The sequence below is a fragment of the Pteropus medius genome, unplaced genomic scaffold, assembly GCF_902729225.1.
Source record: "Pteropus medius unplaced genomic scaffold, Ma_sr-lr_union100, whole genome shotgun sequence".
NCBI classification, from domain to species: Eukaryota; Metazoa; Chordata; class Mammalia; order Chiroptera; family Pteropodidae; genus Pteropus; species Pteropus medius.
In genome coordinates this window covers 4,589,100-4,613,983 of record NW_024349800.1, presented here as the reverse complement: position 1 = coordinate 4,613,983, position 24,884 = coordinate 4,589,100, and the positions used below count along the sequence as shown (strand labels likewise).

At 32.6% G+C, this 24,884-nt stretch overlaps 1 protein-coding gene across 3 annotated transcripts in view; it reads right to left on the bottom strand.

The window, feature by feature from the left end:
• PPARG (peroxisome proliferator activated receptor gamma) overlaps nt 1-24,884 on the bottom strand; it is a 119,340-nt gene that overhangs the window by 76,560 nt on the left and 17,896 nt on the right. For 2 of the 3 annotated variants that reach the window (XM_039886764.1, XM_039886763.1), the window contains exon 2: nt 22,738-22,810. The gene's annotated coding sequence lies outside the window, so the exon portion shown is untranslated. Of the gene's footprint in view, nt 1-22,737; nt 22,814-24,884 lie in introns of all 3 variants that reach the window. The other variant, XM_039886766.1, reaches the window with a different exon arrangement.

The following is a 24,884-nucleotide window of genomic DNA, read 5'->3' as shown; positions in this document are numbered from 1 at the left end:
AAAAAAAGCTTTATAAAAAGCTTTTTGTACAACTTTATTGAAGTATATTTTACACATCATAAAGTATATAATTTCAAGTATATCATTTAAAGAATTTTAGAAAATTTACCAAGTTTTGCAACCATCCCCATAAATCAGTTTTAGAGCATTTTCATCACTCTATAATATCTCTCATGCTGATTTGCAATCAATCCAGTTCCCACCCCCAATCCCGGGTAACCGTTAATCCAGTTTTATGCATTTATAGCTTTGCCTTTACTGGACATTTCGTATAAATGGAATCATTCAGTATATCATCTCTTGTGTCTGGGCTTTTTTTACTTATAATGTTTTTTTGGTTCATCCCCACTGCAGCACATATCTGTAGTAAGTTCTTTTTTATTGCTGAATAATCTAGGCTAGGTTGTGTCTGACTATACAATATTTTGTCTATCCATTCAGTTGATGGACGTAAAATTGTTTCCAATTTTTGATAACAAGTTTTTATTTTTTTTTAACAGTAACATATATAGATATTTACACTGTGTGTTCACCTCCCATACTTAGATTTCTTTCTGTCACCATATATTTGACCCCCTTTACCCTGTCTACCTCCCCTCTGCCCCCACCCCCTACCCTCTGGTAACCACTAGTCTATAGTCCATGTCCATGAGTCTCTGTTTGTTTGTCCTGTTGATAACAAGTTTTTAATTCTATGCTTTCAATTTTTCTTTCATTTTAATGCTATAAAATTGCAAAAATTTATATTTTAGATTACCTGGATATCTGGATGATTTAATAACTGAATACTTAAAGGCAAGTTCAGTGCTATAGTTTGTATTTATGATTTCATTGGTGCCCAGTATTACTACTTTAGTTGCTCAGGATTAATGAACAACTTTTATTATTATTAAAACAACTTATTTCGTTATTAAAAGATAAACTTTTAATATGTAAATGAGTCATTTGATTTAGGTGGAAGCCAAATGAGATCTGGTAATGCCGTAGGAAGGACTATTTCACAGAAGAATTCAACAACAGAAAATCAAGGGAAAATTTAATTGTGTATGTGGCATTGAGTAGCACAGCATGTAGAACCTCAAGAAACATGTGTTACAGCAGTCATTTCTATTTTAAATTGTTAATTTGAATGCAAAGGGGTTTGTAACTTGTCATTTAATTTGTTTTAGTTGTATATAAAAGCTACAAGCGTAAAAGCTTATGGCTATTTTGCACATACCTTTTACATTACAATAAAAATTATGTGAACACTGAGAATCATAAGAAATTTTTTCCTTAAAAGAAGTCTGTGCTTTACTCAAGTAATACTAAGATATATCTATATAAAACAACTGAAAATAACTGAACCAGACTTTAAAGACTTTCTAATCTTCTCATTTATAAATAAAGAACAAAGAGATAATATGACGTGTAAAATTATATAACCAGTTAGTGACAAAGCTGGGTCTAAAACACAGGTTCTTCACTGACATGGCTACAAAACATTTATTCCAAGTTGTATACGATTAACCTCATAGAGACTTTGGTCGTTTTATAAATAAGACATCCACTGAGATTGGGACATGAAACAGATTCATTTTCTAAATCCTATTTTTCTACTGATGACAGAATAATGATTACAATCCAAAACTATAATTCAGGAGCTAAGATCTGGTATTCACATAGCTGGTGTGAGGAAAAAGGAAAAGATGTTTTAGCTAACCTCAAGAGTCAAGAGACAGAATGGTATAACTGAAAGAAGTTTGAGACCAGGGTTCAACCTTCATGTCTGCCTCTAACTCTGTTTACGAATTTAAGCAAGTCACAATGACTCTGATCTTAATTCCCCATTTTTAAAGTAGAGATAAGGAAAGGAGAGTAGGATGAATGACTTCTAACATTTTCTTTAATCATTTCCATTCAATACATTTTAAGTGTTAAGGGCTCATATATTATAAACTCTTGTCCCTAATCAGAATCATGTCAACCTCTGCATTGATTAATAACATTATTGCTATAATCTGCCCACACACCTACCCACTCACCCATCTTATTGTTCACTATTTCCTAACATGTAATTTATGTTCTGTTCAGAAAGATATATCAACTCACTCCTATGTACCTATGGTATATATTAGGTGCTCAATAAATGTTGAGTGATGTGTTCAGATGTGAATGAATGTGTATATTCCTATTTTCTGCCATCCACCAGGACTTGTTTCTGGCTTATTTATGCTATAAGAATATCTTTTTCTTGATAAGTGCAAAGTAAATGGGCTTTGAATGTCAATTTATTAGTTCTTATGCCTATTAGCTCATTGTACACAGAGTCAATACCACATAATTTACACCTAAGTTGTTTCTTATATGTTTGTTTCATTTCTCCAGCTATATTATTAAGTCCTTTGAAAACGTAAGAGGGTATGTCTTATACTTCATTTATTCTTCTTAGTACAGCATTAAGTGTTCAAGACCTGATTGTTAATTCCAGATAGTATACCATCTTTTCAAAGGCCTTCAGGAAAGTACCATACCCCAAACTTAAATGTCCACAAGAAGCTCAGTCTCCTTGTTTTACTTTCAAAAGAGGTCTAAGAAATATCATTATCATTCTTTGAATAAACCCCTATAAACATTTAAACATCATTATTCAAATACAATATTTCTCTTCCTTACTTTTCTTTTCCCAAAGAATTGGTTTCTTGTAATTAGTTCTTTTAAACTTGATTCCACTTTTTGTACTTGAGAGTTCTAATATAATTGCTTCCTTAAGTTGTACATAGAGTCTTGGACTATGAAGGAGCACTAATAAAGGTTCTACTACTTGCTAATGTCTTTGGGTAAGTCACTGAGCATTTCTGGGCTTCTATTGCCCCATATGTAATATCTGCCCTGCCTTAAAAGGATATTATTAGGATTCAATACATTACTATATGAAAGAACTTTACACATTTTAGAGCTCTGTGCAAATATAAGATACGACTTTCCTATTGCTACCAAAACACTAAAAGCATTTTCTTTAAGGTTAAAATGTAAGAGATTCATTGAATAAACACTGAAAAATACATATGTGTATGAAAGTTGAAAGGAATTATGCTATACAGTGCTAATGTTGGTTATTTATGAGTGATGAAATTATGAGTGATTATTTTTCACTTTACATTTTCTGCCTCTTTTTCAATAGTAGCTACTGAAAAATTAGAATTTAAAATTTTACTTTAAATAAAATAAAATTGAGTATTAACAAATAACAGCTATCAAATCTAGAGGATTTTCTAAAAGAAAATATCAAGCAAACCTTTTATAGTTGATAAAATTAAATTTCTGAGTAGATTATTAAGTGACAGAGACTTTAGCTAAGCTTTTCAAAGAGGAAAGTTATCAAGAATAATTTTAAGTGTTTCCATTTTTCTAAAGAACTATTATCTTCCATCTCTTTTTCTCTCTGAAGTGTTCCTACTAGATATCAGGATCACTAGTCCTTAAAGAGTATGAAGAGGTGAAAGATTCACAGTATGGAAAATCCCAGACAGGAAGCTTAACGTTAATATTGCATAAAAGAGACCACAAACTCCTGACCTGGTTATTGTCTTCCACCTCTCCCCACTCCCCAAGAGCAACCAGCATTAATCTAGTGGATCTTTTGGTGTTCAGAATGTGTTCACAAATCAATTTCCAGCTCAGCTTTTACTTACTGAGAATTCAAATCAGTAGCCTTTTGGTTCTAGCACTATCTCGTCCTAAAGATCAGTTTTTCTTTAATATGTTCTCATCATTCCCACTCCTTACCCCTCCTGATTAGTGTCTCTAAGGGATTAAATGAGATGACCATATATACTTTCCTACCCAAACTGGGACACTTTCAAGAGTGAAAGAGGACAATACTAAAAATTGCACTCAGACAACAGGCATAAACTAAGACTGTCACAGGCAACCAGGATATATAATCACTTTAAAATGAAGCAAAGTGAGGAGATTAAGAGAGAAGTTTCATGATGTCTTAGGTCCTGGCAACTAGAAAGTAGGTCAGTGCTGCCATAGATTTGTTCATATTGCCTTCCACTTCTAATGGTTGTTAGCTCCTGAATGTAGCTATCATATTAACATTTTATTGGAAATCTATAATTAAATGTGGTGAAGCAAATTTTCTTTGTTTGCTTTTCTTCTTTTTTTAATGTTAAAGGTTCACACAGGGTAGTTGTTTTGCAAAGAAAGGTGGGAATTGCAAAGGAAGGTGGGAATTGCAAAGGTTTTGCCCTAGGCTGTCTTGCATTAAGAGTTATTGCATCTGGCCACTTTTCAAGCAACCAGATGTGAAGTAAGTAATGCTCATTTGGATTACAAATCTCATTTTAATATCTTTCAACATAAATAACAGTAACAATAGTCAATATATTTATTTCAAGGCTCCCAAGAGGTGAGAGACGTTAGCCACACGGAAACCACACTGTACAAAAGCTAGAGAAAACAATGATCCTATTAAAAGTACTCTTTTTAAATGATCTAAAAAGCTTATTTCAATGAAGGCAGTTACATAAAGCTTAGTTTGACAGCTACAATTAACCAAAGCACCAAAAGTAGCAAACATCAGAATAATTTGATTCAGTAAATTCTTAACACTTGGAGGTCTTAATCATTTGACCTAGCTATTGAAATGACTGTATTTGGGGGTTAACTAAGTCTGGCAAAATCCTATAAACACAACATAGGTAATAAGGTAACATATTCTTTGGAGAGAATATAGAGCTCTAATATTGACTAAAAAAATCTCGATATAAAATTCCTAACAAATGCTGTAGGTGTAAAAAAATAAAAAATAAGGGATTGTAAGCGGACAAGGTCTTTGCAATCTGTGAGGTCAACCAAGGGTTGCCTTGCATAAAAGAAAAAAAAAATTCCTAACAAACCCTTCATATCAATCTGAAACTAAAAGTGAATGGAGTAAGCTACCTCGAAAGAAAATAAACAGTAATTTCTATCATTCCCAATTTTGTAGTATGATGGGACCATTAATCCGTTGGACCTTGTGATCTATCAGATTAGGCTAGTCTGATGACAGTTCATACCATTTATGTGTGCAGTCATAAATCAGACCAAGGTTTGGGAATACAAAAAATGAAGGAGAAAAAAAATTAGAAATAAACTTACAGCAAATAAATACATTAAACTATAAAGAGCTATATGGTAGGAAAACAGAGATGAAAGTAGACCAAGTGAACAGTTGAAGTAAATGTGAAAGAATTCAGGATAGTGTGACTTATACCACAAAGCATAAAATAAATAGTAACACTATATAATCTTTTAAAGTGTACAAGGCATTTTTACATATATTATTTATTTAATCTTGAGAAGTATAAATTATTTCTATTTATTGAAAACTGAGGCTCAGGGAAACTTTCTGACATGGCCAAGATCATTTGAACAGGAAGTAAAATCTAAACTTAAAAATTTAACACAAATCAACAAACATACTGAAAGAATCCAGTCAAAAAACTTTGCTGTTTACAAGATACTGTGGGAAATAACAGAGAAGTGTAAGCTTGCCCTTAAGGAATTTATATCTGGTTGGAAAACAAGTCGCAAAGAGGTGAAAAGCACTGATTCATGATTTGAATAAGAATTCCAGCCAATGACAGAAGAGATGTCACAAGGTAGCACCTGGTTGATTGCCAAATAAATGAAAAATGACTGAGTTTCACAGGGACTCTGAAGAGCATGTCAAAATGGGATGATTCATGGAAACAGCTCCATGGAAGAAATGGGATTTCGGCTAGGGTTATATAGTGAGCAAGATACAGAGTCTAAATATATAGTGAGCAAGATACAGAGACTAAACCATCATGGTCTTCTGAAAGACAGTGACCACGTATCTGTGTCACTTTCATATCTATGTCACAGAACCTCAATAACTATTATTGCGTGAATAAAGATCATTGTCCGGTTAACTGATGAACTGATTAACAATTGAATGTATGAACACAAGGAGAGAAAGTATGGAGCATTTGAGGCAAAGGGAAAGAGCAAAAGTATGTCTGGGGGATGATGAGTTCAAACAAATTACTGTGCTTTACAGTAGTCTAGGAAATGACTTAGTCAAGGTTATATAGGTAGAGGACGTGGCAGGAGCTAGAATATAGGTCTCCTGGCTTCCAGTGAGGAATAGATGTGTAAATAGAAAAAATATTGGCTTTAACCCATTTCTCATTTAGAAAAAAAAGTGCAGCTTGCTGCCATCATTAATTTAATTTTACATAAACACACTCTTTGAGGCTGAAGCAAATCTGATTGGTTTCCAATATAAAAATAAAATATAAAAACTGTTCTTGGAGTTATTTCTAAACAGAACTTGTCTCTAATCCTAATGTAACAGAAATGTATGTGATGATCAGTATTTAATAATTTTTTTTTGTGTGATAAATTTCAAAGCACAGAATGACACAAAACAGAAAATCTAGGATTTGATATTTTCAGGGATCGAGAATTAGTAAATTTGTAAATAGAAATACCACTAAAAACATAATGCTACAAATAGAATGATGTCATTTGTTTCCAAAGGCTATCGATAATAATAATAAAAGAGAAATATTTTGTAGCAGAATTTGGGGGTAAGGTTAGGACTGTAATCTACGAGTTCTCTTGGGGTAAATTATTGCAGCCCCAAGCACTGCTGGTATGTATTCTCGGGGCAAATGGAAATGGGTTAAATCTAGATAAATTTAAGCAAGAATCCAGGCATCACCACTTATCAGAACCACAATGGATTCTGATTGTTTTAAATCCAAACTGAAGTAATCTGGAGCCTCTTCCCATTCCTTTTTCCCATTTAAATCAGCAAACAAACAATGCTTTTTCCTACCTAAGAGCTTCCACATGGTATTTCCTCTGTAACATCAATCTTCTTATAGTTTTCTTAAACTAAGTCTTATTCTCTTTTTGATTATCAGCATAAAAATCACTTCCCCAAACTCTCAGACTAGGTTAAATCACCCTATCATTGCTTATCATTCTATATAACTTACATTACCCTTTTCCTCCCTCACAGCACTTATTTTAGTTATTACTTGTTCATTTTCTGCCTTACCCACTACATTATAAACTCAGTGAAGACATGATCCCTGCAGTATGTCCACACTATCACAAAGAACTCTGACTAAAGCTTTAGAAGACTTGAGTTTTAGTGCTGGTTGGTTCTATTAACTTGCTGTGTTATTCTGGCAAGTTACTTAACTTCTCTAGGCCTCCATTGTGAAAAGAGAGGAATTGGATTTGACCAGAGTTTCTTAAACTTCACTAATGTATGGGCCCCTTTTAAAGGAAGAAAAAAATCTTACAGACCTGCCAAGGTTGTGTCCTCAGACTCCCCAGTGGTCCTATAAACTTAGGTTGAGAAAACTGATATAAGAAACCATTAAAATGACCTCGAACTGTGAAATTTTAGCTTTATAATAACATTTTAGATTATTATTGATATAAAAACACATTATTTTTAAATTCTAAAACTCTCAGAGCCTAAGAATATATTCATGGTTCTCCAAGAATCTGTGGATCCCTGTTTGAGAAAGAGATGGTCTATTCCAGGTCTTAAATTTCATCATTCTAAGAAAATGAATGTTTATTTTCCAGAGTACTTTTTAATGAATCATACCCTACACACAGGCTCATTAAACTGAGATTTGGGAGAGAATATAAGGAATTCCACAGCATCAAGGCATCCAGAAAAAATCTTTCATTTGAAGAGAGACAGAGTCTCAGGTACTGATTTTGGCAACAGGACGAAAAGCATTTGACCTTATGTCAATGTATGCAGCAATGAAAGGCTGATAGAAAGCATTTCTTTGGGCTCAAACGAAGTGATCTTTTTGATTATATGAAGACGTTTGTGAGAACATGAATTTAAAAGTGAGCAAAGAACAATAAAAAGGCAAAAGGCAAACAGCCAAATTAAAAAATTGGCAAAGGAACTGAATACACATTTTACCAAGGACACACAGATGTCCAATAGCACGTGAAAAGATGCTTAACATTATTAGTCATTAGGGAATTGCAAATCAAAACCACAATGAGATACCACTTAATACCTACAAGGATGACTATCCTGTGACCTGAATTATATGAAGTAAATGAAATAGGCAAATTCATAGAGACAGAGAATAGAATAACAATAACTGTGGGCTGAGAGGAGGCGATGGGGAGTTGTTGTTTAATGGGCAGAGAGTTTCAGTGTGGGTGATGAAAAAGTTTTGGATATAGACGGTTGCACAACATTACAAATGTAATTAATGTCACTGAATTATATGTCTAAAAATGATTAAAATGGCAAATTTTATGTTACATATATTTTACCACAATAAAAAAATAGTAAGAGAAGATAGGCAGCTTGTTATTTACCAGTCGGATGTCTAAATTGTAAACCTAATGACCTAATAGAGATGTAAAATATACAACACATTGTTTTAATAGGCAAACTTGTTCTACAATCAAGGACCTCAAGAATTAGCAGTAATAAGTGTATGACTAATCACCTAGTCTACCTGTTTATTTTGGAATTATGAATGTCCCCGTTGCTGGTTTATACCTATCAAGCAGGACAAACTCTAATTCTTTGGCTCAAGTTAATTATTAATTATCCTCAGTGATGAATGTTAAAGGCATCAAGGATAATTGAAAAACAGCTGAACTACAAATCTAAATATTCTGATTTCTTATTATTCTTTTTATCTTCTAGTGGAGGTGATAATAAGTGATTAAACAATTATCAGAACCATGGAAAGAAATGTTGAGAGCATGATCGTTCTATACAATAAGTCTAAGAGCAGAACTTAATACTATTTCTTTTAATTATTACTTTACAGCACACCGGCTTTGCAAGTGAAAAGAGAGCTTTGCCAGAGCCATTTAGATACTAAATAATTATTTTTATTTGTAATTTGTTTGCTTTGTTTTTCAACTTGAGAAGCAAGTGGCATTTGAGGCCGGAAAACCTTGGGATTTTAACACTTCTTTTGTGACATGATATATGTTTTAGAAGACTTTCCCAAATGTAACTCAACTATACTGTGGAACAATTATTATTCTTCCTACCTCTTCAGACTTTGGGTCAGAGCCTTTTCAGCAGAGCCAAAAAAGCATTCATACCAGCTGTCACCTTACATTCTTTGCTATGGTCTTCACTTGCTTTTGATTTGGGCTCCTGACTCTCTTTAAAAACCTTTCCAAGTAAGTAGAAAGAGACAATGTCAGTTTATCTCAGGCTGCTTGGAGTTAAACCTCTGACTGGAGAAAGGTGATATCTATTCATAATAAATATTCTGTTCTTCAGGCTTGTCTTTACTGGACTTCTTACCAAATGCCCAGAGGCCAGGCTCTCAAATTATCTGAATATAAAGAAAATGCTTGTTTCCCAGCTGAGACCTAATATGCCAAGATTCCATGCAGACTGCTGATTTATAGGTGGTTCTAACTTTCTAAGTGCAGACGATTGTAACAAAGTGGTGACACGGCCTACGGTCAGGCAAACAGAACAACTAAAATAAAATCAACAGCAGCCCAAAGAGGAAGAAGCAAACTGGAGTAAAACACCAGTTTCCTTCTCTTTTACCAGTAGATTCCATTCACCTTACCTCTCATATTTTAAATTACAAGATAATCTCTTTCAACATAACTTGTATGCATATCATAGTAAACTGGTCACTCTTATAATAATTCTGTGAGACCGAATATATTTTGAAAAATTAGACGAATACTTAAAATTCAATGAACTTTTAAGGGAGAAATAAAAAAATCAATCACTCTCTTCCTTCAAGTTCATATTTTCGCAGGATGGCTGTGCTGCTACTATCTTGACACGAAACCCAGGATAACTGTGCAGCTTCCACTGAACATTCAGCTTTGGATATTTGGTTGCCCTGCCCAAGAATCAAACAGCGACTTATTAAATTTTGCATTTCTATGTATCCCATGTAAACAAATACTCTTTCTACCTTAGGGAAAGGGAAGACCAATGACAATCTGCAAGGTGGAATCTTGGTATTGAAAGAGAAACAAAGACATCTTCCGATGGCCAGATCACCAAAGATAAAGTCTGCTAACAGTAAAATGTCAACTCTGGCTCTACTTCCTTATCGGAAAGATGAGAAAAATCATGACTCCCAAAATAGCACTAAGTATAATTGATAATATTCTGAAATTAGTATAGAGTATATAAAAACATATATTTGGGAAAACAGTCCTGCAGTTACTTTTCTTGTTAAGAACATTAACCAGACATGTGTCTGTTGATTTTGTTACAGCTGTAACTTCTCCACTGTATGGAGCATTAAAGTTACAAATTGGCTTGTTGTTTGAGTGGTCTGGAAAAAGTATATTCTATATCACTGAACTGCTGTAAATTTAAGTCCACTTCCTCTAGTTCTCAGCTCATTTTGGCAGAATACTTCTAAGTAAAAGTGTAATAAACTATATTGCCATCCTTCAGAGTTTTTATAACTCCATCTACCATATTTGGGGTGAGGAGGAGGTGGCAAGAACCCATAAGGAAGTAAATGGTATTATGGTGACATTTTGTAACCTTTAGCTAGCCCAGGGACAACTGAAATCATGTGTTTAAGATGGGAAGTGTTACTAAATTTGAGATGACTTTTTGTGGCTTTATTTTTTCTTACACCAGCATCATTAAATGTGTTCATAAATAGAATTCTGATTTTTTTCTAAAGCAATTTTCCTCCATAATATACAACACGATTCCTTTTTATACAGAAAATAGTCTTTGTAACATTTAAACTAAGAAAAGGTGAGAAACTAGAACACTAATTAATTTTAAGTTAGTACAAAAGATATTTTTGAACAGTCCTATGATTTCTATTAAATGTTAGTCAATTTCCCCAGTTAAGTTCCCTTTTTACAAAAAAAAAAAAAATTAACATTGTAATCAAATTAAAAAAATAATTAAAACAATACAAAAACAAGGCAGTACATGAAAAGGACTAACAACACAATGAACATGTCTCTGAATTGTCATGGAAGAAACTGAGAAGAGAGATTAAAGAGGAGAAAAGGAATGGGATTAGTACTATATTAAGCCTCTTTATTGGTGACATTTCATTTTGTAATTCACCATTCATTCACTTAATATTTATTGAGCAGTTATGTATCAGGTATTATGTTGGATGCTGAGGATACATCAGAGAATAGGATATAGCCCTTGCCTTCAAGAGAGTTTACAGTTGGTAATATGTTCAGACATTTTAGTAATTTATAATAAGAAGGAAAAGGAATACATCCAGAAACTTTGGCTTGTGGACTTAAATTCTAAAAATTTCCTTTGGATCTCTAGTTTTAGTTATTCCTACAAGTTTCTTTGATATATAAAGCTATACGACTGCCATATCTGTGACTGCTTAGAAAGTTAAGTATTGGAATCAATTTCAATACTTAATCAAATTTCAAGATCGATTTGTCTAATCTAACCTAATTTGTCTAATGTATGGGAAAACTGAGGGTGGAAGAGGGCAAGTGACTTGATTAAGGTCACTTAATTGCCATGTCTTTCTTCCAAATAAGATATAATTAGTAGGTATCATAACTAGTGCTTTTATAAATCTATGCTTGCCTGCCACCTTTCTCATTTACCTTCCCTTGATCTCCACTGAGACAATCATCACATTAACTTCGTTACCCTTTCTTCCAAACTTAGCAGAAGCAGTGACTTTCCTTAGAGGGTCTGTCTCTTTTTAACGTCTAATCTAAGACTTAACCCCCATAATGTTTCCTCCTTCTCCACTGATTTGCACTCTTCTCTGCTATAGTTGCCTCAACTGCTCCAGTAGAACTGTCCTATTCACTGGCCCAAATTCTCGGTGGTCTAAAGTCACATCAATCCTCCATTAACAAAAATGGGCAACTACCTATTATTACCTCCTAAACTCCCTAAAATATCCATTCCTATCATTATACTAAAGCTATAATCTTAAACAATGATCTCCTCTTTGTAACTGTTAATGGCCTTACTCTCATTTTCATTCTTTTTTTTTTTTTCATTGTCATTTTTCAATACTTCAGTAAAAAAAACCCACACACAAAAAAAGTGGGCTTGGGAGTCAGAAGAGGCTCAGTTTAAATCCAGATTCCACCTCTAGCAGTATGACCTTAGGCAACTTATTTAACCGTGATAACTTTATTTACCCGTAAAAGAGGGAAAATCATAATTCCTACTTTACAGGGTCATTGTGCCAGGTACACAAGAGGTACTAGGTATTGTTTTCCTCTTCTTAAAACTCTTCTCATTTGGCATCAGTGATACTATTTCCACTCTCTCAACTTCCTTTTTGTTAACTGAAATATATTTGACATATAACATTGTGTAAATTTAAGGTGTATAAAATGTTAATTTAATATGCTTATATATTGTAATATGATTGCCACTAAAGCAATAATTAGCCTTTCTATCATGTTACACAATTATCATTTCTACCATATGATCTAGAAATTCCACTTCTAGGTATATACCCAAAGGAAATGAAAACAGCATACTGAAGAGATACATGCCTTCACATGTTTATTGCATCATTATTCTCAACAGCCAAGATGTAGAAAGAACCTAGTCGCTCGTTAGTGGATGAATGGATAAAGAAGATATGGTATACATATACACATACAATGGAATATTGCATGAGAAAGGACACCTTGCCTTCTGGAACAACATGGATGGACATTATGCTAAGTGAGATAAGTCAAAGAAATTCAAGTACTTTATGATCTCACTTATATGTGGAATCTTAAAAAGCCAAGCTTGTAAAAAAAAAAAAAAAAGAGTAAAATGGTGGTTTGGGGTGATAGGACAGATGTAATTTAAGGGCATAAACTTGCAATGAGTAGTAAATAAGCCCTAGAGATCTAAAGCACAGTATAGTATATATAGACAATAATATTGTATTATAACCATCAAACTTGCTAAGAGACTAGAACTTAACTATTCCAACCACTAAAAGAAACAATTAACAAAATGAAAAGGCAATCTACGGAATGGGAGAAAATTTTTACAAACCATATATTAAATAAGGAGTTAATATGCAAAATAAATAAAGAATTCGTATAACTCAGTAACAACAAAAAAAATCTCCAAACAATCCATTTTAAAAATGAGCAGAGGAACTAAATAAACGTTTTCCCAAAGAACACATCCAAATCGCCAACAGGCACACGAAAAGTAGTTCAACATCGCTAATCTTTAGGGAAATGCAAATTAAAAACACAATGAGATATCACCTCACAACTGTCAGAATGCCTATCATCAAGAAGACAATGCCTATCATAAAGAAGATATAGTTATCTTCTTTACGTTGGAGAGGATGTGGGAAAAACGGAACCCTTGTGCACTGTTGGTGGGAATGTAAATTGGTTCAGCCACTATGGAATATTATATGGAGGTTCCTCAAAATATTAAAAATAGATCTACCTTCTTCTTTTAAACTTTACCTATGTGTTGTTTCTTAAGACCTCAGGTTTCAATATATTCTTCACTCTATGCTAATGACAGCCAAATCAACGTGTCTAGTTCTGACCTCTGAAACAAAGTCCATATCTTCACATCTCTCTAGGATATTTCTAGTGAGATATTCCACCTTCACTTCAAATTCAACAAGTCTAAAATCGAACTCATCTTTCTTTTCCAAAAACAGAGTCCCTCTTCCATATTTAATACCTCTTTTGCTCCATACATCAACCAAAAGTTCATTTTTTGGTTCTTCTTTTTCTTTCATCATTTTTATTTTTTATTCAATTCAAATCTTTTAAGTTACCAAAATATCTTTCATATATCCCTTTCAAACAGTGCTTTTGTCATAGCACTTCCCTATTCCCAAATCTTTAAGTTCCCCCAATGCCTTCTAGACAAAGTCCAAGTTCCTCACTCCAGCCTTTGTATCCAAATTTGGTCCTTTTCCTCTCTCTGTGTGACCTCCCACTGATTCTAGAGTACAACATGATCATTGATATCTTGAAATTATTTCCCAATGATGCACCTCCTGTTTAAAATTTCCATCTTCTTCCTTCTCATTTATCCATATCTTTACATTCAGGGTTCATTTCAGGTGTAACTATTCATGAAACAACCAGCTCTGCAATGAACTTTTACTACATGTTTTTCCTCAATCACACGCTGCCCAGCTCTAGTATTTAATTCTTTCAAGTACTGTCTATCTCCTTGAGATAAAACTGCGAGCAAGAATATCTCAATTCATTTTGTCTAGAACAATACTGGATATATAAAAGCAGTTCAATGATACTTGTTTAATAAATAACATACATATAGGAGCCCCCAAAATCTCAGAACAAATAACTATTCTAGCCTTTTATCTGACTTACAAGCCCGGCTTCAAATGTTATAGAAATTTGAAAAGCTATAACCAGTCTGTGAACTGAATATTTCTCATCTCCAAATTATATAAATAAAAAGTGGCTGATAAGGTACCTATGTGTTTTTATAGATTTGTTTTTGACATTTGAAGAAAAAAGCTTATGCAAAGATTAAATCTACAAATTTGTAAATACATACTATATCATGAAAATTCTTTTCTTAAAATAATTCAATTTTGTACCATGCTTTCCATCTCTAGTTGGTAAATTTTAAAATAATATTTAAGCGAGACTACTAATAATACCACATTTAATTAGTAGAAATAAAAGTATATCTGAATCATTTAATTTCAAATGCATTATAATGCTATTACTTGCATAATGTTTGCTAGGAATTGTGTTAAGCACTAGGAATACCCAGGAGACAGTATCTGTTCTTAAGAAGCTCATGCCATAAAACTAATTAATTATAAACAATGATATGATATGATAATTGGTACATTCCAGTCATGAACCCAGTGCTGTGAGAAGGACACTGAACAGTCTGGTGGGGCTGAACCATAATATTTGTGGTAGCAAATGAAGGCGATAAGACCAAGGAGGTAGGCTGAGGTGGACCACGAAGTCTCCAATACTCTCTGAAAAAGAGGTGAATTGTACACACAGTGTTTTGGAAAGAAAATCCTCTCCATTTGGAGGACAAAACGAAAATGGTGGATTGTAATAACTCAGGTGAGGAATAAGGAAAATCTGAACTTAAAAAAAATCAATGTAAATTAAAAAGTTGGAAAAACAAATTTGTAGCAGCAATCAGTAAGTTCATATATGGATAAATATTCTCCCTCACCACTTTTGGAACCAGGTAGCAGAAATGTACAAAGAATTTATTATTCTGAGACTCCTGCTGTTGCTCTTATTTTTATGCCAAAGTCCAATGGATAAAAATAGTTACTCCATATATATTGAGAACACAATATATGTTGTGTGGGCAACATTTTTCTAACTTTCATGTTATTACTTAGGGTGAAAGTCAAGTGACTCCGCCATATTCCAGCCACCGTTCATCCCAGATCAGTTACTCTCTAAAAGGATGTGAACTTAAAGGAAGTTAGTCTACTTCTGTCAGACAGAGAGGCATCATAATTTTAAAAGTGCGATTGTGTCCACTAAGCACTTTCTATAGTGAATATGTGATAGGATACAGATCTGTTATATCTCACCCTTTTCATGTTGGTGCATAAGATAAAATTTAAAAACTGAACTAACATATACAATAAAGGAGCTTAATGCTTTTCCTGAACAAAGATATTAAAAACTATTAAATAGTTTCAGAGATTCTTTGAACATACGTCATATCATATAGATAAGCATTTAAGCAAATTAGTTTGTATTTCTTATTGGATGGCAATATATTATTGTGCGGTCTGAAACTAAAATAACTAAATGAAGAATTATCTAATTAATTTAAACAAATGGCTACAGTCCCAGAAGGAAGCCACTCAGGTATTTTCCTATAAATCTTTAAATTACTGAAAACACATCATCGCCATTAAGGAAATAAAGAACAGTAGGTCCAAAAGGTAAATACCACATTCAGCTTTGCTTTCATTGGTAATGTGAAAGTAGAGTCTAAGGAATAAAAATGTACATTTCTCTAAAGCAATAGATAGATGATAGATAGATAGATAGATAGATAGATAGATAGATAGATAGATAAATATTCAAGACGCATTTCCAACAACACGTCTTTGAAAATAGATTAGTATGTGCTAGGAAATAATCAATCCTGATGGCAAAATGTAATACCCGTGTACTCAGCATGATGGAACAGCTTCTGCTCAAATCCCAACCTCTTAAAGAATGAGTTGGATTGGCCACTGAGTGAGTGGACCACTGTTAGGGCGTACTGGTGATTTTTAGCTTGAGTGGGAGAGAATAAGTTACTTGTTCTCTGTTTTGATGTTTTCATTTGGAAAAGATAAAAATTAAAGGCAATTATAGGAAGACCTTAAAGATATATAATGATATACAATTTATCTAAGCCCTTTATGTTTTTGATCTTACTTGATCCTCACAATTAGTGTCTTAAAAGATAAGGAAATTGAAGTCCAGAGTTTTTAAGAGATTGCCAATTAACAGAAGAGGAGAGACTACAACCCAGATGTCCTGACTCCCTAAGCAGCAACTTTCTCTAGAATTACATAGCTAGGGCTCCTCCAAAGTATAACTGGAGGCCAGTGTTGGTAAAACATTGAATATTAAACATCTCTATAGGAAAATCATTTCCATGATTTGTATGCAATTATTATAATACTTCCTGAGCAATACTTCTTGTATTTCCAGTGAAAGTAACAAAGAATATTTGGTGGTTTATTAGTCATGCAGGATTTCTCGGGATTTTCAAAACAGATTGATTAAAAAAAAAATGAGGTCTTGTCAATTGTATTTATACTTCAGTGGTTACTTCTGTACACAAAAGTGCTCTCAATTTTACAACACTATCTGGAAGAAGTTCAACAACACATTGTTAATACTCTGCTCCTACAAAATAATTTTAAAGCTCCATGGGAATTTAGATTTGCACAAGTTATTAGGATGTGACCTTTCCCTTAGATTTCTTATTTTAGGATTGACTTAACATGGTATTTCCCCAGTGGGAGCTGTTGTACTTCCTTCGCAGATAAGAAAAATAGCAATCACAAATTATAGTGAGTAAACTTAGGGAAACATATATTTCTGTGATGCTGATGAAACTGAAATCATAAAAGGAGACCACACTACGTATTCCTTGGGTTTGAGAGGAAAGCCATGTGGCTTGCTAACAAAAGAAAAAAGTTATGCCATTATGGTATTTCCCTGAAATTTATTCCTAATTGTTTCTTGTCCCAGCTACCAAGTCTTATGACTTTTAAAGATTATTAAAGATGTTTACGTCACTAAATTTCCTATGTCCTGTCTACTGGGAGTATAAAAGGTTAAAAATATCAAACTTTTAATAATTTAAATGATTTCAGATCACAGGATCTGAACTGAAGGACAAGGAGTTCATGAGAGTAAAGAAAAAAACTAGAATTAACATGAAAAAGATCACAGTTACTTCACTTTCTGTTCCATGGAATAACAGTGGCTTCCAATTATTCATCTCTTACTATATGATACTGTGGTAGAATTTGTGAACATTACTTGAACATACGAGTTATTGGAAACATCCAAAGAATCAACCATGCTACAGCTCAAACGATAGAGCTAATTATTGGCAATTTTTAAAGAAGGCAAACGAAATTGTGGAAGGGGAGACAATAAAGTCATGTACATTTTTCCTAACTAGTCTAACTAGGTGCCAAAATCAATAACTTTATGTAGTGTTAGTTAATGAAACATTAAAATTTAGAAATTATGAAAAGAGTAAAAACGTTTTTCTCTTATAAGAATAAAAGGATGAGATATAAGTGAAAATTAAGTAATCATCAAAAGTAATTTTTTGTATCCTCTCATCAGATATACGTGTAGATTAGGTTTTATTAAAATTACTACTTGAGGACACTGTTTTATTTAAATTATTACTCAAGAATCTCAAATAATCAAACCCCTCCCCATATCATGGATTCTGTATTTTAACTGCTAATTCATAGTCTCGACATCATAGAAGTTTTTCTTTCAGTAATTTTTAGGAATTAACCCTCTATATTTACAGTTGTGGCTGACATTTTTAAGTATAGTGCCCACATTGGTGGACTTATCATTTTTCCAGAAAATAGTATATAGTTTAGACACAGCTGGGTTTTAAAACATTGTTTTTGACTTGAAAGAGAATTAGAAATCATTAACACAATCGCTTAATTTTATAGACATTGAGGGTCAGGGATAGCAATGCATTTACTTCCTCAAATATTACAGAGACATATAAAAATGTGTGTAGAACTGGAAGGCAACTTGCGGAAATTAAAATACTTTCAATAAGAATGTTAAAATTATATTTTTTCTTTAAAATTATCTTTATTGTTAATACATTGCTTATTTGATATTAAAAATATAACACTGTACTATAGTTAATCTCTATATTATGCCATTAACTGAAACATAACCCCCAAATGAAAATTTAGAATAAAAAGAAAAGACAATTAGCCATATTTTTCCTATTTATTGTAATACTTAATCATATAATTTTGTATCTTAAAATTTTCTATTATCATTATATCTTTATTCTAAAATTAATATTCTCCTCATATATTCAAACCACAAATTTAAAATATTTATCTTTTTAAAAAAAACTGGTTTATCTCCATCTCTCTGGAAGTCCTATTCGTTAAACCTGCATTTTTCAAAAGCAGTCATTCCTTTCTAACAACTAGCAACATGTGGACTTAAAGGCCATGAGGCACCCGCAGCACAGTCTTTACATTTTATTTAAATTTGGCATAGCCTTAGGAAATTATTTGCAACTTCCTTGCAATTAAGAAAGTTTTTCCCCTAACCCCCCCAAAAAACACAAAAACAAACAAACAAAACCCACACACACCAAAAACCCCATATTATTCTGATAACTAAACAATTGATAAAACTCTTCACTCTCCACCTGCATTACACTATAACATGCACAAACCACACCTAAAAGATAATAGACTTAAATGAAGAGAAATCATTTAAATGTATGCTTTAGAAATACGTCTTTGTTCGTTCTGCTCTTAGTATATCCTCAGAGAAATTTCAAATGTCACAAATAATGCAAGAGTAATACAGCTGCTCAAATCCTTTAACATAGAAACTTCTTTTTCAGCAATTTAGCTGTAAAAAATGATTTTTAAAAAGTGAAATATGTGCAGGAAGATATTCAATATATGTAATGGTATAAGAATTAACAGTAATTGTATAACAGTAAAAAACTAGAAAACACCTATAAAAACTGGCTTAGTAAATTATGTGGTATCACTAAGATAGACTATTATATTGCCATTACGAGAAATCTGAAAGTGAGGTAGAAACAAAGAAAGATTTATATGATCTAACAGTGAAAGAAGCAAAAATGCTACGTATATCATAACTGTTAGTAAGGAAAAAATGTGTATGCTCTAACAAGAACTGGAAGAAACTATGCAGAAGAATGGTAGTTTATTGTGGTCTTTTTATTTGAAAAAATATGTTCACAGCTTTTCAGTAATAAAAATGTCTTAAAAGAATTTAATGTAAAATGAAACAAACCCAATGGCTAAAATTCAGAAGCAAAGTCATTTGCCTAGTTTCTAATCTTATTTCTAAATGTACCACCTACCCGCCTTTAAGGTTTTAAAAGTAAACATTATCTAGTTTCCAATCCTGAAGTCCTGAATTTATATGTAGCAGTACAATTAGGCAGAGAGTTCATTTACACAGGGCAGGACTGAACTTTGCATGTGAGCACATACAGAAAATGATAAAGATCGTTGTGTCCTAATAGTAATTTACAGAGTTGTGATTTGCTCCACCCAGCATACTTATAATTGAATTCCTCAGCCATAAAATCATCGGAACCAAACAAGTTCAGATATCTTTTATCTAAACCCTATTTTCTCCCTTACCATCAGTTAATGTATTTCTTATGGGGCTTTTCTTCTTTTTATAGATTCATTTGTCTTAGTTATAAATTAACCCCACAAACAACTCTCCCAACCACTCAAGCTCTACTGTTTCCTGTGTACCAGGTTTCTTTCTACTTGCACAATTTATGATACAGGGGCCATTTAAACTGCCAGTTGGTAAATGATGTCCCGGGAATTATCTTTAGATTAAAAAAAAAAAAAAAAAAAAAGATTCCGAAGGATAAATGCCCACAGGCAGAGATTCTCCTTAAAGCTGGGCACCCTAGCAAAGAAGTAAAATGTAATCGCTGAAAACTTCGGTCATTTCCTTTTTACTTTAAAAAAAATGTAGTAAAGTATAAATAACATAAAAATTTACCATTTTAACCATTTTTAAATGCACAGTTCTGTGGCATTAAGTATATTCACAGCGTAACCATCACCACCATCTACCTCCAGAACTTTTTCATCTTCCCAAACTGAAGCTACACCCACTAAACATTAACTCTTCATTCCCCCTCCCTCAACCCCTGGTAACCACCATTTTACTTTCTGTCTCTATGAACTGGACTACTCTAGTTACAACTTCTGTTATTTCTTGTTTCACTTAAAGTCTGTGAACTAGTGTAATTTCCTAAATTGGTTGAATACACAAAAGAGTTGCCGGTAAAAAAAAACAAAAACAAAAACAAAAACAAAAACAAAAACCAGGAAAGAATTCATAAATAGCATTTTTTTTTTCCATGCCCAAACACTTGAATTCAGACCAAATACTCATTTGCAGATGCCAAAGTACATACTTGCCCCTTACTTCATCTTTCATGAGCTTGGTCTTTTGATTTTAAGTGGCTTTAGGTTTTGCTAAACTTAAACTGACTTTCCAAGCAAACTTAATGCTGCTATTGATTTCTTTTACGAATCAAAGTTCCCTTAACACTACTTGTATTCACTGAATTCCCACACATTTTATCTAAAAATGATATAATCTTGGGCAATGAAGACTGGTGGACCGAGAGATTATTAGTGAGATCAAAATACTTTCACAGTTTTGATCTGAACATTCAAGTCATACACTGATTATCACCAATTGAAAACTTTGCTAAGAGATAGTTCCAGAGGAGGCGGAGCCTTGTGGAATTTTCCCATACACAGGTCTTCTAGGGGACTGGAAGTAACTGGCTGAAGTATTAAGTGGCAACCAAACTTCTGGTGGTAAGGATGGCAGTGTGTATGGACAGGATTAAGAAACACAGCTCAAAGAGTATCCTAGATGAAAACGATGATTTGCAAACCAAGAGAAATTTACTCTATAAATCAGTGACAATCTGATAAGAATGATTATTTAGTCACTCCAATGTTACTTTTAAAGAACTTTTAAATTATTTTCAAATAATTTGAGGCTTACAGAAAAGTTGAAAAGATAATAGAGAGGGTTCCCATGTACCCTTCACCTAGCTTCCCCTACTGTTACATTACATATTACAACCATAGTACAGTGATCAAAACTTATAAATTAACACTGGCACAATACTATAAATCACTTCATTAGGATTTCACCAGTTTTTCCATTAATGTACTTTCTCAGTTCCAGAATCCAAACCAGGATCCCACATTGCATTTAGTTGCCACGTCCCTTTATTTTCCTCCAAACATTTGGTAGTTTCTTAGTCTTTTTTTTTTTTTTAAACAGCTTTACTGAAGTATATATGATATACAAAACACTGCACATATTTAATGTATAGTTCCTCAAACTTTAGTTGTCTTTTATGCCCCTGACACTGTTGAAGAATGCTGATCAGTTATTTTGTAGAATGTCTCTCTATTTAGGTTTGTCTAAGGTTTTCTCATGATTCAATTGATATTATGGATTTTTTTGGAAGAATACCAAAGGCATGATGTGATCTTTTCAGGATAATTTATCAGGAGCTATATGAGTTGATATGTCTTATTACTGTTGATATTAACCTTAATCACTTGGTTAAGGTGGTGTCTGACAGGATTCTCCACTGCAAAGATACAAATTATCCCTTTGTAATTAATAAATATTTGGGGGGAGATACTTTGAGGTTATGTACATATTCTGCTTCTCATACTTTAACCAATTTTACTATTCATCTTGCCTGTAGCAATTATTACTGTGGTTCTTTAATGGCAATTTTCTATTTCCCTCATCCCTTTTATGTTTATTAATTTAAAGTCATCTGTAAGGAAAAATTCTCTTTCCATTTGTTTATTTATTCAGCATTTATTTATATCGGTATGAAATCACATATACATATATATTTATTTGGAGGGCTATACTGATTTTATACTAATGTTTTATTTGGAGGGCTATATAAGTAGCTATTTATTTTATTATTCAAATTATTCCAGCTTTGGCCACTGGAAGCTGGAACAATTTGAGTAATAAAATAAGTAAGTATAGTATTGCATTATAACTTCCCAAATGAAACACATATCATGAGTACTGGATAGTGAAGCTACTTGCTCTTTGTAACCAGGAATCATGGTTGCATGGCTTATATGGAACCGAGCAAGACATTTTAATTTTTATCTCAATTTAACCGTAAGTATCATAGGAACCTAAATACTTGTATTTGAGACATTTCTAAGGATATGAGTTATTTTTCAACTTCTAGGTCACCTTCCTATCTTTGTTTTGTCTTAGACAAATATATTACTGTGTTCTCCTTCAAATGACTGGTAAATTATGCTGTAGAAAGTATTCTGATAGTCAAAATAAAAACTCTCAAAGAAATTTTACAATAAATTCTATGAAGAATTTGAATATTCTTTTTAAAAAGGTACTTTTAAATACAAATTTAGTATAATAAATTCTGAGTTTACCTACCGTTAAAGGGCAATTCTTGTTTGAGAAAATGGACTTCTTGTTTATCTGTGGTTTAGAATAGGCTTCTTCAAATCTGAACAATTAAAAAGAAAGAAAAAATTTAATATGCACACATATTCGAAATTCCTAGACAACCTAGGCTGCCAAAGTGTACAAGAACAAATAAATTTATTTTTTTCTGTTGGATTTCATTCTGAATGTCTGCTTTCCCTGAGCTTATTTTTGGATTCTCTAGAAGTAAACCAACAGGCTACCAACTGACTCATTAGTCATGCAGGGCTGTAGAATCTTCCTATAGAGATGTGTATTAGATTCATTTCACCTACTTTCCTAGTTCTGTCACTGATCGTGAGTTATGGTCCTCTATCTCATTCATCTTTTACATCAAATTAATAATGACACCTATATTACCATACAGACTTAAGAAAAACTTATGTTAAAAGGATTAATAAACTCAAAAAGATAGATGTTTGATCAAAGTTATACACAGCAAAGATGATATTAAAATATAACCTCCTTCTACATGGCACATGGCTGTTAAACCTAAGGTAAAGTACAGTGATGTGTTTATAACTATTTAGGGACAGTAGATGCTGCACATTCCATGTGAAGCAGATTTTTAAAAGGAAGACCCAGAGAGCACATTATCTATGTAAATGTGCCAAAGGTCTTGGGCTACACATCTTTGGCTCTTATGAAGGGATCCTAGAATAGCTGTGCATTCCCTGAAGACAAAACAACATCTATTGCCAAAAGCTTTATCATCAGGGCCTTAACAGTCCCAATATCCAGACTCAATGTTCTGCAGTCTAACCTATAAAAAATTCTAAATTTTTTTCCTTTTTAATTCTGCATCTTTCAATTTGGAATTTGCAAAAACTATTCTGTTATCCATGCATGACACAAAAGTAGTGGATCATGAATATAAAAATTTTCCCCATTTTGATGTTTCTAATATGAAAGAATATAAACTACAGCCAATGTATTTCTTTTGATTATTTGTTTCTCTAGCATTATCTAGTACTTTTGTTTGGAGATGGAAAAACCTCTTAATGTAGACTCAATAATAAAGTAACAATTTATTTTCAGAACAAGACATATTATTCTATAGAAAGAGCTAATTTGTCAGTATTTTAGAACTGGATGTTTTGTTTTCTGACTAACTGCTCACCTGTATCACAGCAATTTATGTAAACACACTCTAATTTGTCATCAACACAAAAACAGTATCCACATCAAAACTGTTCATTATATATAACATGCATAACACATGAGAAACAACTTTATCTATAATGAATTATCACTTTGATTTTTGTTATTAAGTCAACTAAAAAAGGCTTAAATATGTGAAAACAATAAGAAAGAATATTAATAAAACAAAATGTCTGAAAAACAAAAGAATGATGACTTCAGGTTAAGATTGTTATACTAGCTTCCCTTGACACTCATCACAATTTCCCTTTGAAATACATATGAATTCCTTAAGAAATAATGAAAATAAAGAAGGAAAAAAGTAAAGATTTCTGGAAATTGCTATCTATTCCTAGCTTGTAGCCCTAAGAGTTGGCTCAAACAGAAAACTGGGCCAGCTCCTATGATTTTCAGACTGAATTCTATAACCTTTCCCAAAACCCTCTCCCACGGTAAAATCCGTAATCTCCTTTCCCTATCTATTCAGTATTGCGTTGCACCACAGAAGGTATTGTTTCCAGACATAAATTTTATTTATATTTAATATATATTTATATGTTTCTCATATTTATATTTTATTACATTTATATATTTATTTATATATTTCATTCAGATGTTTTATTTTATCAATATAATTTATTCTTTATATTAATATTAATAAAATATAACTATAATCACATTTGTTAATAATTTATACATGTTAATCATATACTTATTAATATTAATTACATTGATATTAATTTTATAAGTATACTAAAATACTATAAAATATACTATAATATACTATAAAGTATAGTATTTATTTTATTATAAGGCAGAAACAAGATCCATTCTGGGGGCAATAAATATCAAGGATTATAGTTTTTTCATGTTATCCATCCGGTCAAGTTAAATTCAATTGGTTTATATTCATTAGATCATAAATCCTTCTACTCATCCCCATAAGTCAGAGAACT